The sequence below is a fragment of the Mizuhopecten yessoensis genome, unplaced genomic scaffold, assembly GCF_002113885.1.
Source record: "Mizuhopecten yessoensis strain PY_sf001 unplaced genomic scaffold, ASM211388v2 scaffold716315, whole genome shotgun sequence".
In the NCBI taxonomy this organism is placed as follows: domain Eukaryota; kingdom Metazoa; phylum Mollusca; class Bivalvia; order Pectinida; family Pectinidae; genus Mizuhopecten; species Mizuhopecten yessoensis.
Window position 1 is genome coordinate 52334 of NW_018480055.1, and position 12017 is coordinate 64350.

A 12017-nucleotide genomic window follows, 5' to 3' on the forward strand; every position below is an offset into this window, starting at 1 on the left:
TTACAAGACTTATCTACATGGATTTTATTCAGAACGTTTTAGCATTTTATTTATACTTGTACAGGTATGTCTTTTAATTGGAAAGACTTAAGCAACATTATTGTTGTCGCGTTATCTCCCCTTACACAATTCACGCTATATTGAAATCATACACACAACTTTGCAGTACAAGTCATCCATAGAAAGTATGTTTTAATGTATTACGGATGTTGATAGGACGCTGACAAACGTTGCAGACGCTTCATGAGTGAAGTTGGATTACAACGTTATGTGTCAAATATTTCAGATAAAAATCTTATCAAAACTCGAAATGACATGCATACCTCTTTGGGGAAAAAATTGTCTGAATGGAACGGTTCTGAGGGATTCCGAAAAGGTAAGGGAACCTATCAAAAACACCGATTGTCTCGAAAATAGTTCGTAATCGATCAAAAATGAGAACCGGGGGTCGATAATACCCCCCTGTCGATAACACCTTCCGTTGCTCTAATCGCTCAATGAACTTATGTGTCACTGTAGATGTATTTTGGTTACGCATTGGTTTGACATCAATCAACTTCGTAAAATAGTCTCCTACCACCAATAAGTATGTATTACCTTTATTACTTCGTGGTAAAAGTCCAATGACATCGATAGCCCACATTTCCATTAGGCAACCCACATCGTAAATATTTAAATGGCCCTTTGACCTTTTTGATAGGAGATTTCTTAGAAGCACACCGGTCACATATATTTAAACCCAGTGCTTGACATCTGATGCCAGAAGTATCGGTCTCTGATTTTTTTTATCGAGGGATCTTTCTCAAATTTTATATGTAGCTTTCCCTTGGTCCGTAGCTGTACAGGACAATTTTTGATACTGATCGGATAAACAACATGGCCGACAGGCAGCCATCTTGGATTTTGATAGTGTAGGTTTGTTACCGCTATTTCTCCGAAAGAATTAGAGGGATCTTTCTTAAATCTTATATGTAGGTTCCCCTTGGTCTTAGCTGTGCAGGGCAATTTTAGAGACTAATCGGATAAACAACATGACCGACAGGCAGCCATCTTGGATTTTGATAGTGAAAGTTTGTTATCGCTATTTCTCGGAAAGTACCAGAGGGATCTTTCTCAAATTTTATTTGTAGGTTCCCCTTGATCCCTCGTTGTGCATGTTATATCTTGAGACTGGTCATTAAAACAAAATGGATTAAAAGAAGAACTAAACAGATCTTTCTCATATTGCAATGATCAATTCTATTTCTTTCACATTAAGTACTGTACCAGTAAATATGTGAAATGACAAACTCACTTTGAAGGTTGGCTTGCATACACATCAGTATTAAATTTAGATCAAAAGTTACCTCAAGGTGCATTTACTGTTAACAATACTTGATCAAACAGATTAGAGGAAAGAAGAATAAAGGTTGAACTGACAAAGAACTAATGAAGATGGTACAAAGGTGAGCGCCAGGATCCCTCTGGGATCTCTTGTTGAAATTGATAAGCCATGTCAGAGCACAATGGTCGCTTCTTACTTTGAAATACTGACCATAGATTTGGTTTGGTTTTATTAGCTCATCTGCCCGAAGGACAAGTGAGCTTATGTTATGGTGCGGCGTCCGTCGTCCGTCCGTCCGTCTGTCCGGTCGTCCGTCTGTCCGGCGTCAACTTTTTACTTTTAAACAACTTCTTCTCAATAACCAAAAGGCCAAGGGTACTGATATTAGGCCTGTAGCATGCTGAATTGAAGGGCTACAAAGTTTGTTCAAATAAATGACCTTGACCCACTTTCAAGGTCACAGGGGTCAAATATGTTAAAATTTTCAAACAACTTCTTCTCAATAACCAAAAGGCCCAGGGTACTGATATTAGGCCTGTAGCATGCTGGGATGAAGGGCTACCAAGTTTGTTAAAATGAATGACCTTGACCCACTTTCAAGGTCACTGGTGTCAGATGTCTTAAAATCTTCAAACAACTTCTCAATAACCAAAAGGCCCAGGGTACTTATATTGGGCCTGTAGCATGCTGGGATGAAGGGCTACCAAGTTTGTTCAAATGAATGACCTTGACCCACATTCAAGGTCAATGGGGTCAGATGTCATAAAATCTTCAAACAACTTCACAATACCGAAAAGGCCCAGGGTACTGATATTGGGTCTGTAGCATGCTGGGATGAAGGGCTACCAAGATTGTTCAAATGAATACTTGACCAGCTTTTAAAAGTCACAGGGGTCAAATGTCTTAAAATCTTCAAACGCCTTCTTCTCAATTACCAAAACGCCCAGGGTACTGATATTAGGCCTGTAGCATGCTGGGATGAAGGGCTACCAAGTTTGTTCAAATGAATACTTGACCAGCTTTTAAAAGTCACAGGGGTCAAATGTCTTAAAATCTTCAAACGCCTTCTTCTCAATTACCAAAACGCCCATGGTACTGATATTAGGCCTGTAGCATGCTGGGATGAAGGGCTACCAAGTTTGTTCAAATGAATGACCTTGACCAGCTTTCAAGGTCACAGGGGTCAAATGTTTTAAAATCTTCAAACAACTTCTCAATAACCAAAAGGCCCAGGGTACTGAAATTAGGCCTGTAGCATGCTGGGATGAAGGACTACCAAGTGTAATCAAATGAATGACCTTCACCCATATTCAAGGTCACAGGGATCAAATATGTTAAAAACTTCTTCTGAATAACCAAAAGGCTCAGGATGTTGATATTTAGTCAGTAGCATGCTGGTATCAAGGACTACTATGTTTGTTAAAGTAAACGACCTCTTCTGAATAACCATGGGTCCCAGGATGTTGATACTTTGCAAGTTGCATCCTGAAATGAAAGGCTATAAAATTTGTTCAACATAATGACTTAATTTGCCTGTAGCTTTATTTTAGATCACTTTTAATGTTACTAGTGTGATATTTATACCAGGTGAGCGATGCAGGCCCATTGGGCTTCTTGTCTGTCCGTCCACAAATTTTGTTCCTAGCTGATAACTTTGGGACCGATATGCATGAAACTTGGTCAAGATGTTCAGTTCACAAAAATACACATTGAGGTAAAAAGTCAAGGTCATTAGGTTCAAAGGTCAAGGTCAAATTTTACATCTTTTCACTGATGAACATTTTGTTATGACACTATGAAGTAAAGTTGATTAGAATTAAACAAGGAGTCAACTGACCTAAGGTCAAGGTCATCGGGTCAGTGGTCAAGGTCAAATTTTGTAGCTTTTCACTGGTGAAAATTTCGCTATGACATAATGAAGCAAAGTTTGGAATTAATCAAAGAGACACACTGAGGTCAAGGTCATTAGATTCAAAGGTCAAGGTCAGATTTTACATCTTTTCACTGATGAACAAATTGTTATGACATGATGAAGTAAAGTTGATCAGAATTAAACAAGGAGTCGACTGACCAAAGGTCAAGGTCATTGGGTCAAATGTCAAGGTTAAATTTTGTATCTTTTCACTGGTGAACATTTCGTTATGACACTTTGAAGCAATGTTGCTCAGAATTAAACAAGGAGTCAACTGACCAAAGGTCAAAGTCACTGAATGAAAGGTGAAGGTTAAATTTTGTACCTTTTCCCTGATTAAAATTTTGTTATGACATTATGAAGCAATGTTGTTCAGAACTTAACACAGAGTCAACTGAACTCAGGTCCTGGTCATGGGGTCCAAAGGGTCAAGGTCAAGTTTTGTATTTTTCACTGATGAACATTTTGTTATGATATTAAGAAGTTAAGATGGTCTGTATTAAAGATTAAGTCAACTGACCAAAGATCAGGGTCACTGGGTTAATGGTCAAGGTCATTTGGGTCCAAAGGTCAAAGACAAAGTGGATCTCTGTCTTTAACCCTGGGTCTTGATGGAGGATGTATTTAAGGTGAAATAAAACAAATCAAAGCTAACAAATTAGTGTTGCACTGGTATTTACATTTCTGTTAGCCCAGCAAATATGGAGGTGGAAGGAAACTAGACTCGCTCATAGTACATGTAAAATGTATATTTTGCTTCCTTGCGATTCTTTTTGAAGTCCAAATGTCAAACGTCAAGCTGAGCATTATGGGCAAATCGCTTCTTGATGATTATGGAGGATATATTGCCACAAGACGGGGCCCTTACTGACCTGTCAGTGTTCTAGTTTGTATTGTTATCGGACCATAGAGCTACGGTATTCATACTGTAAAAAAATTGCGATTTTAGCGACTTCAACTGAAGTCGGGAAACAAGTCAACATACGGCGACTCTCCTACCACGGATGGTCACTTATGCTATATCGTTGTCTTCACTGTGTCCATATCTACAACTTTGTGTGTGTACATACCTCCAATCACAAACGTGGAACCGTCCAAGTCATTTAAATCCATAATATATCCATGCTCCGCCCACAAATGTCAGCCATTTTTCCTCTGCGAGATCTCTGGCTGTAGGTCACGTGACAAGGGACGGATAACTCTAATGTTAATACAACACTTTCAATTTTTTACTTTACGACAACATCGGGTTTATGCGAGTTTCTGTGACAAATAAACACACTTTTCCTCATCCGATCCGTGTTCTGTTTTTTGTTAGCGATAATAAACAAATTCACACCAACAACGCTGAGATTTCCAGTCAAGTATCGATCTCTGGACGCCAGAAAACAGTGGCACATCGACAAGTCACTTGGTACGTATTTTAATTAGTCTTTTAATTAATTAGTCACCATATTGTCTCCCTTCATATGGATTATAATGTTAGTCTCCCTTTGTAAACCACGTGGAGAATTTTATGTCGACAAGATGGAGGACAGTTGTTTACACTGGACAGGTTTTTTTGAAAAATAATCGTGGTTTTAAACGATCGTCTATTGATTTAAACCTGAACAAGTTTCCTGTGGTGAATTTTAGATCTGTGATTGATGATACAAATGGTTATCCTTTAACTTCTAGCAAGAAATTTGTATGCCAATCATGTGCGTCGATTTGTACAAAAATCCACTCTTCAAAATCAAGTGTGAAATCTGCTATTGAGGAATTTGATAAACTTTCCATCAATATTAAAATCAATATTAAAAAACGCATATGTATTTCTTCTACGACATAAAAAATCTCCTCTAAGGAAAAGACCTAGCTTATTTGTGACACCACAGAAGACTATGTCACCTCCAATACCTCTGATATCTAAACAACCTTCAACACCCAAAGGATGGATTTATTGATAGCGGGCGGGAGGACAAACGATGTCCGCTCGATATCTCGAGTAATTATTAACGGATTAACTTCAAACTTCACAACAAGGTTAATTACCATGAAACCTCAGACAAGTTCGATAACCGCCATTATCCGACCATAATTTCTGGAGTTATGCCCCTTTATGGATTTGCCGAAACAGTGTCCGCTCGATATCTCGAGTAATTATTAACGGATTAACTTCAAACTTCACAACAAGGTTAATTACCATGAAACCTCGGACAAGTTCGATAACCGCCATTATCCGACCATAATTTGTGGAGTTATGCCCCTTTATGGACTTGCCGAAACAGTGTCCGCTCGATATCTCGAGTAATTATTAACGGATTAACTTCAAACTTCACAACAAGGTTAATTACCATGAAACCTCGGACAAGTTCGATAACCGCCATTATCCGACCATAATTTGTGGAGTTATGCCCCTTTATGGACTTGCCGAAACAGTGTCCGCTCGATATCTCGAGTAATTATTAACGGATTAACTTCAAACTTCACAACAAGGTTAATTACCATGAAACCTCGGACAAGTTCGATAACCGCCATTATCCGACCATAATTTGTGGAGTTATGCCCCTTTATGGACTTGCCGAAACAGTGTCCGCTCGATATCTCGAGTAATTATTAACGGATTAACTTCAAACTTCACAACAAGGTTAATTACCATGAAACCACGGACAAGTTTGATAACCGCCATTATCCGACCATAATTACTGGAGTTATTACCCTTGGTTTCATTAATGTGATGCATGCGTTCCATGATGTTGTATTGCACTCATTGATCTACCAGTTATGTTGAATGATTTCTCTTTTAATATCAATTACTCACAAATACTTCATATATTTCAATCATACAAACAACTGCTCATTCAATGTGTGACGGGCGTATTATATACCGCTCGCGGTAACCTTGTTTAAAATATATTAAAGACTCCAAATATTATACAAACGTATGTTTATGTTTGAAAGCAGCACACATAAATGTTTGTGTGTGCTGTGACCCATATCGGTATAGCATATGTGTATTATGTAACATGAGCCCCTGTGGTACGACTTTACTGCACCCAGGTATTCTGATACACAGGTAACACGGACATAACAGATTGAATCACAGGGACGTGTCACATGGAACAAAAGTGAAAATTTAACACTCAACCACAGGTACTAGCCTCGTCTGTCAATACACCCATGATATTATATTATTTTGATCCATGTGTCACGTCCCTGTGATTCAATCCGCTATGTTTTGCCCATGTTACCTGTGTGCAACTATATATAGCTTCAGTTTTGTACCATGTGACATGTCCCTGTTGATTGGATATATAACAGACAGGTGACACCGGGCAAACCTGGCGTGTTGATACAATTTCACAATCATTATTATGCTTTACATGCGGGCACCTAAGACATTTTCATTCTTACAGGAGATTGTCTGTGGAACTTTACAGAGCAGGATGTGGACAGAAGGTACACTGAAAACAAACTTGAAGTTTGATTATTCACCTATTACTTACACCATAGCATGTGTCTCAGCAGGTACTTACATTCTATAAATAGCTTGCCCATGTTATCAATTATTGCTGTCTGTTCTTCATCCGATATGCACATTGTGAAAACTACAAAATATAGGAAAGCTATAAATATCACCTTAACAGCTGAACCAATAAAGCCTGTTTACATATATGCATATAAATGCAATTGAACATCATGTAACCAGGCAGCTAATATAATATTGACAGTGTGTCATTGCATAGCAGCCTGAAGTTCTGTCAATAATGAATAATAATAGTAATACACAAAAAATACCCCTTATATGCTTAAACTAGATTTTTTAACCATATTAGGGGTTTTTTTTGTGTATTACTATAATCATTCATTATTGGCAGAACTTAGGGCTCCTATGGTCATTGTGATCATTTTCAAAACTATTGGAAATTTGATTAAGTTGCTGTGGGCATCCTGTTAAAGTTACTGTAGATATTTTGAAAAAAGTTAGTCATGAAGTTGTCTGATTTTCAGATAATCACATGGTTCAACAAGCTTGGCTTGTCTTTGGGTCTTCAGGGAACCAGGAATCTGATTGACCGCTTATCTGTAGGCTTTGATGATAAGGTCAAATTATGGAAAGAAAGTATACAGGTTATTTGAATAAATGCTAAGTTAGCATAAATCTGCTTTGTTATGTTATATTGCCATAAACTAACAATTGCAAAACAAAATGAAAAAAAAATCAAATAAAATTGAAACAATTGTATAATATTATCACATTAGTAAAAACTGCTCTTCTGATTCCCAGAATGATATTGGCAACCATGTTAACTTCCCTCCAGTGATGCGTGATGATGAAGATGAGGATGCTGTTTGTTTGTTTGTTTGATTTTGTTTAACGTCCTATTAACAGCTAAGGTCATTTAAGGACGGCCTCCCCTGTGTGCAAGATGCATGCGTGTAGTGTATGCGTGTGTATTTTGGGAGGCTGCGATATGTTCGTGTTTATCTCCTTGTGATAGCGCGGAACTGATGCCGACTTTATAGTGCTACCTCACTGAAACATACTGCCGAAGACACCCAGCAGGACGCCTCACCCGGTCACATTATACTGACAACGGGCGAACCAGTCGTCCCACTCCTAATTTGCTGAGCGTTAAGCAGGAGGCTGAGGAAAGGAACTCTGATGATGATTATAATGAGGAGGAGGAGGAGGAGGATTCAGACTCCTTAAGTACTTATTCTGGTTTGTCCCATGACAGTGACATTGGTATTGGACCACTAGAGCCTGACATTGAGCAGGAGAGGATAATGTGTAAATAGAAAATAGTTGATTGGCTTTCACTGATTTCTTTTTTTCTTTCTGTTACCATCAAATAACATTTTTAAAATGACAAGCAAATAAGAAAAATTACAGTTATCTTTTGTTCAGTCAATATTACTTTTTTTAAATGAAGTTATTTATTAAGGGGAAAATGCCAAATGTTAGTGTCAATTTCAAATCTTCAACAACCTAACGCATATCTTATTACACATAACACATTTCTTTGATCATAGCTTTTTATAAATCATGCACATAAGACTGATTAAATCCAGGTGAAATATTTACTGACTTGATGATAATAGTTCTAAATAGAAATGATTGTATATTTCAGGATTATCCTCCCTCCCATGACGATTTCACTGGGCTGAATGAAAGGATGGAAATAAGCACACAGAGGATAGTCTGTGCTCACTTCCGCTGCTTCGTGGACCTCCAACCCCCTCAGCAGCCACAGCACCTCTATTCTGAGGAGTCAGCAAAGAAGTCTGAGATTGTATGTATATATTGTATTCTGTGTTTGGTACATACGTATCATTACATTGTTTGAAAAATTCAGCCATATTGCATTAGTAATACATTCTGTACTATGAATTCTTCACCATGATACTTTAAAATCAATTTTGAAAAGTAATCAAAGCACCTGGTAACTTTCAACAATTTCAAAACAACATTATTCAATTTCTATTTTTTTCACACTTATGTTATAAACATTTTTGTTCATTGACTTACAGGTCAATCTTGGTGTCATCCGGGAAAAACCCGTCGTCTTGCAGAGGTGTGGTTGAAATATATAAATACCTCAACCAGTTTGTGCCAACCACGGAGGAAGGAATCCCATACAAAATCATTTGTCATGGAGACCAGCTCGGTGTAGAGAGGATGGTGGATGCCAAGCTGGCTATGTCCTGCTCTGAACAGCCCATGGGCCGTCTTATAGGACTGGTACCAAGACCACAAGGGTTTCATAAACGATGCATCTTTGCAGGTAAAAGTCTTAATTGTAATTTTCCTAAATTTACTCCCACCCATCTAACCATCACTGAAGAAACTTATTCCTATCCCAACTCCTAGTTGCGAGTAACTGATCCTGTGCTCCCTCTCCAATTAACCCTCCATCCTATCCAGAAGTAATAGTATTATGATATAACAATGAAAATAGAGCAAACATTTATAACCAAAATAATCACATTCAAGTGTTAATAAGATGATTTATTCAGTATGTTGCATATAAAGCAACGGTATAGGTGTTAGTTCAAGTATTCATCTTCTAAGAATTGTGTCATTCCATTCAGACTTTTTGTTATATTAAACCATTACATTTTCCCCTTTAGGATTCCATGAACATTATCTTTGCTCCAAAGAGTGCTGGCGCCAAAGGGACACTCTCTCAGATTAAAAACCGGTTCGGCCACAGAAATGTAAAGAAAAAGTCAGCCTTTATGAAGCAAGTGAGCAAGCGAGTGGTGGAAATGGTATGGCCCAATATAGATGATGAGTCAATTGAGCAGGCAGGAGGAGCACAGCAGACATTGCCTTGTGATGCTGATGAGCAGTCAGATGAGGAGGTAGACTATGACAGCGATGTGATAGAAGGTAAATTATATAATTGCTGTAATAGTTTTGTTAGACCTGTCAGCATAGATATTGTGGAATATACAATTTTGTTAATGATTCATATATCAGAAATGTTCTGGATCAAACACAAATTATTATTACCCATTTAAAGTCATCTGAATTTCGTTTTCCTGACAATAAATATATTCAGTCGGACATAATCAAAATAATTAGTTTACAATGGATCGGGGCAATCTGCTTATTTTTATACATATAAGATAAGTTAAGCAATATTTCAACTTGATTTAAAGATTTTTCAGACCCAGAAGAGTCTCCTGATTGCTTGAATATTGCTGCCACAGACTGCTCTGCTGTTGACAGCAAGAACGATCATATCAACCAATACAGTTGTGCTGTTGTCTGGAGGGGTTTGCTGCATATGGTGCAGACAGCAGCAGAGAGGGAGAATAACGGCCCAGTGATGTTGTCAGACTGGCGGCTTGACATGCTACAATTCTGGGCATACAACCATAACAAATATCTTATACTTGGGCACCGGTTACGTGCTGGTAAGTATAAGCTCAACTCTGGGGCAATTAATGAAAAACATATAAAAGTTTTTCTTAATCATGGTTTCAAATATTTTATCATATTTGGTGATAAATATTTAGCAAAACAGTATATACAGTTATGTATTGAAGTAAATTTCAATGAGACACATTTATGTATTGAAGTAAATTTCAGTGAGACACAGTTATGTTTTGAAGTAAATCTCAATTTAATTTTACAATGTTTTTCAGGTGTTAATGGTTGGCTTCCAAAGAGATTGGCAGAAGAGCTGACATGGAACAGCACAGCAAACCTGAAGGGGGAGGCAGGCCATAATATTGCACTAGATTTAGTGAATGAATTTCTGAACAATGAATTCAAAAGTAAGTAGAAAATTTAGATTAGACTGTAAAGCAGCCAGAACAATTCTGCCTTAATGGCAAGCTAGCATTCCCAGCAATGCAGTATTAAACCTGAGACTCCAAATAAACCAAACATGGTCAGTGGTTGTGTGGATGTCCTCTGGCACATTATAATGATCACAGACCAAAAATTCTCAGATGTTTTTGTATGCAATTCCTTTCATTAAATATCATATATATATAAAGAATGAAACATTTATGTTGTTTATTCCACTTGGAGAACATAATTGGTTTTTTTTTCTTATAATAATAATGTTGAAATACTGTACCACTATTAAAATACAAGACACTGTCAATTCCATCTAAACTATCAATTAAGTGTCTAGTTACTAGTAAGAAGTATGTTGATAACAAGATAAGCTTTTAATTTTTAAGTCTGTGAAACATTAAATTTAGAGAGTTACAAATAATTTACAGTGGATTCCTCTTTATAATGACATAGCCCACTGTAATTATGAATGAAAATATGGAATATGTTACAGAACTATATCGGAACTTTTTATCCTTAATATTTATGCAAATAGCAGAGATATAAAAATAACAGTTATGCATTTACAAGAGGAACTCTTTGTATTACAGTTTATTCATTTTTTTTATCACAGCTAACCTGAAGAATGCACATGGACAGTACAGTGACAGACAGGTGTCCAGGTGCAGTAAAATTATAGGCAGCTTAGGAAGGAGCTGGAGGCAGTATTTCAGGCTGAGATTGTAAAAAAATATGTTTCTAAATCTAAAAACAGGGGAGTCTCGCATGCTGTTGACAAATTCATCAAAACGTATAGAGGAGAGAAACTGTTCGAGACGATTCCTGGAAGACAGCACAACGGTTTTGAAAACTTTTACCATGCCATATCAGTTAAAATGCCAGCAAAAATGCAAAACAGATTAAGTAAATATTCAGAAATTCTTTCAAGAGAGGAATATATCATGTAGGCTCATTTTAGACAATTATGTAGGTAAATAAATAAAAATAAGATTATACAACATTTGATATAGCGCCCTATCTAGCTAACATAAGCCACTCTAAAGCGCTTTACAGTACATAGATATACAATTTTATACAGTCAATAGATTAGCATATATATATTAATCAATACAATATTGAAGAATTCGCAGGATCTGCCTTATCAGGTGCCAACTACTAGTCCTATGCCACCTGGCTAATATCTCCCATGCCTGTGTGTGTGTTGGAGATGTATTGTGTTCTGTTTGTAGTGGGACCGTGCTTCCAACGGTATCATTTATAGTGCCATTTCACTTGAATGCTACAGCACAACACCCCAGACCATTTTATACTCAACCTGGGTTGTTGGAGTTGTGTGGGCAGGAGAAAAAAACATTTTCTCTACTATTCCATGCATACGGCGACTTCGGGGATCAAACCCCGGCCGCCTGCTTGGAAGGCCGGAGTGATAACCACACGACCAATCCGCCCATGGTAACAGGTAACAGGTATTTTCAAGCATT

General features: G+C 37.4%; 1 pseudogene; it reads left to right on the forward strand.

Moving 5' to 3' along the window:
* Positions 1–7879: 7879 nt before the first annotated feature.
* On the forward strand, positions 7880–11556 carry LOC110442959 (annotated as a pseudogene).
* The last annotated feature ends 461 nt before the right edge of the window (positions 11557–12017 follow it).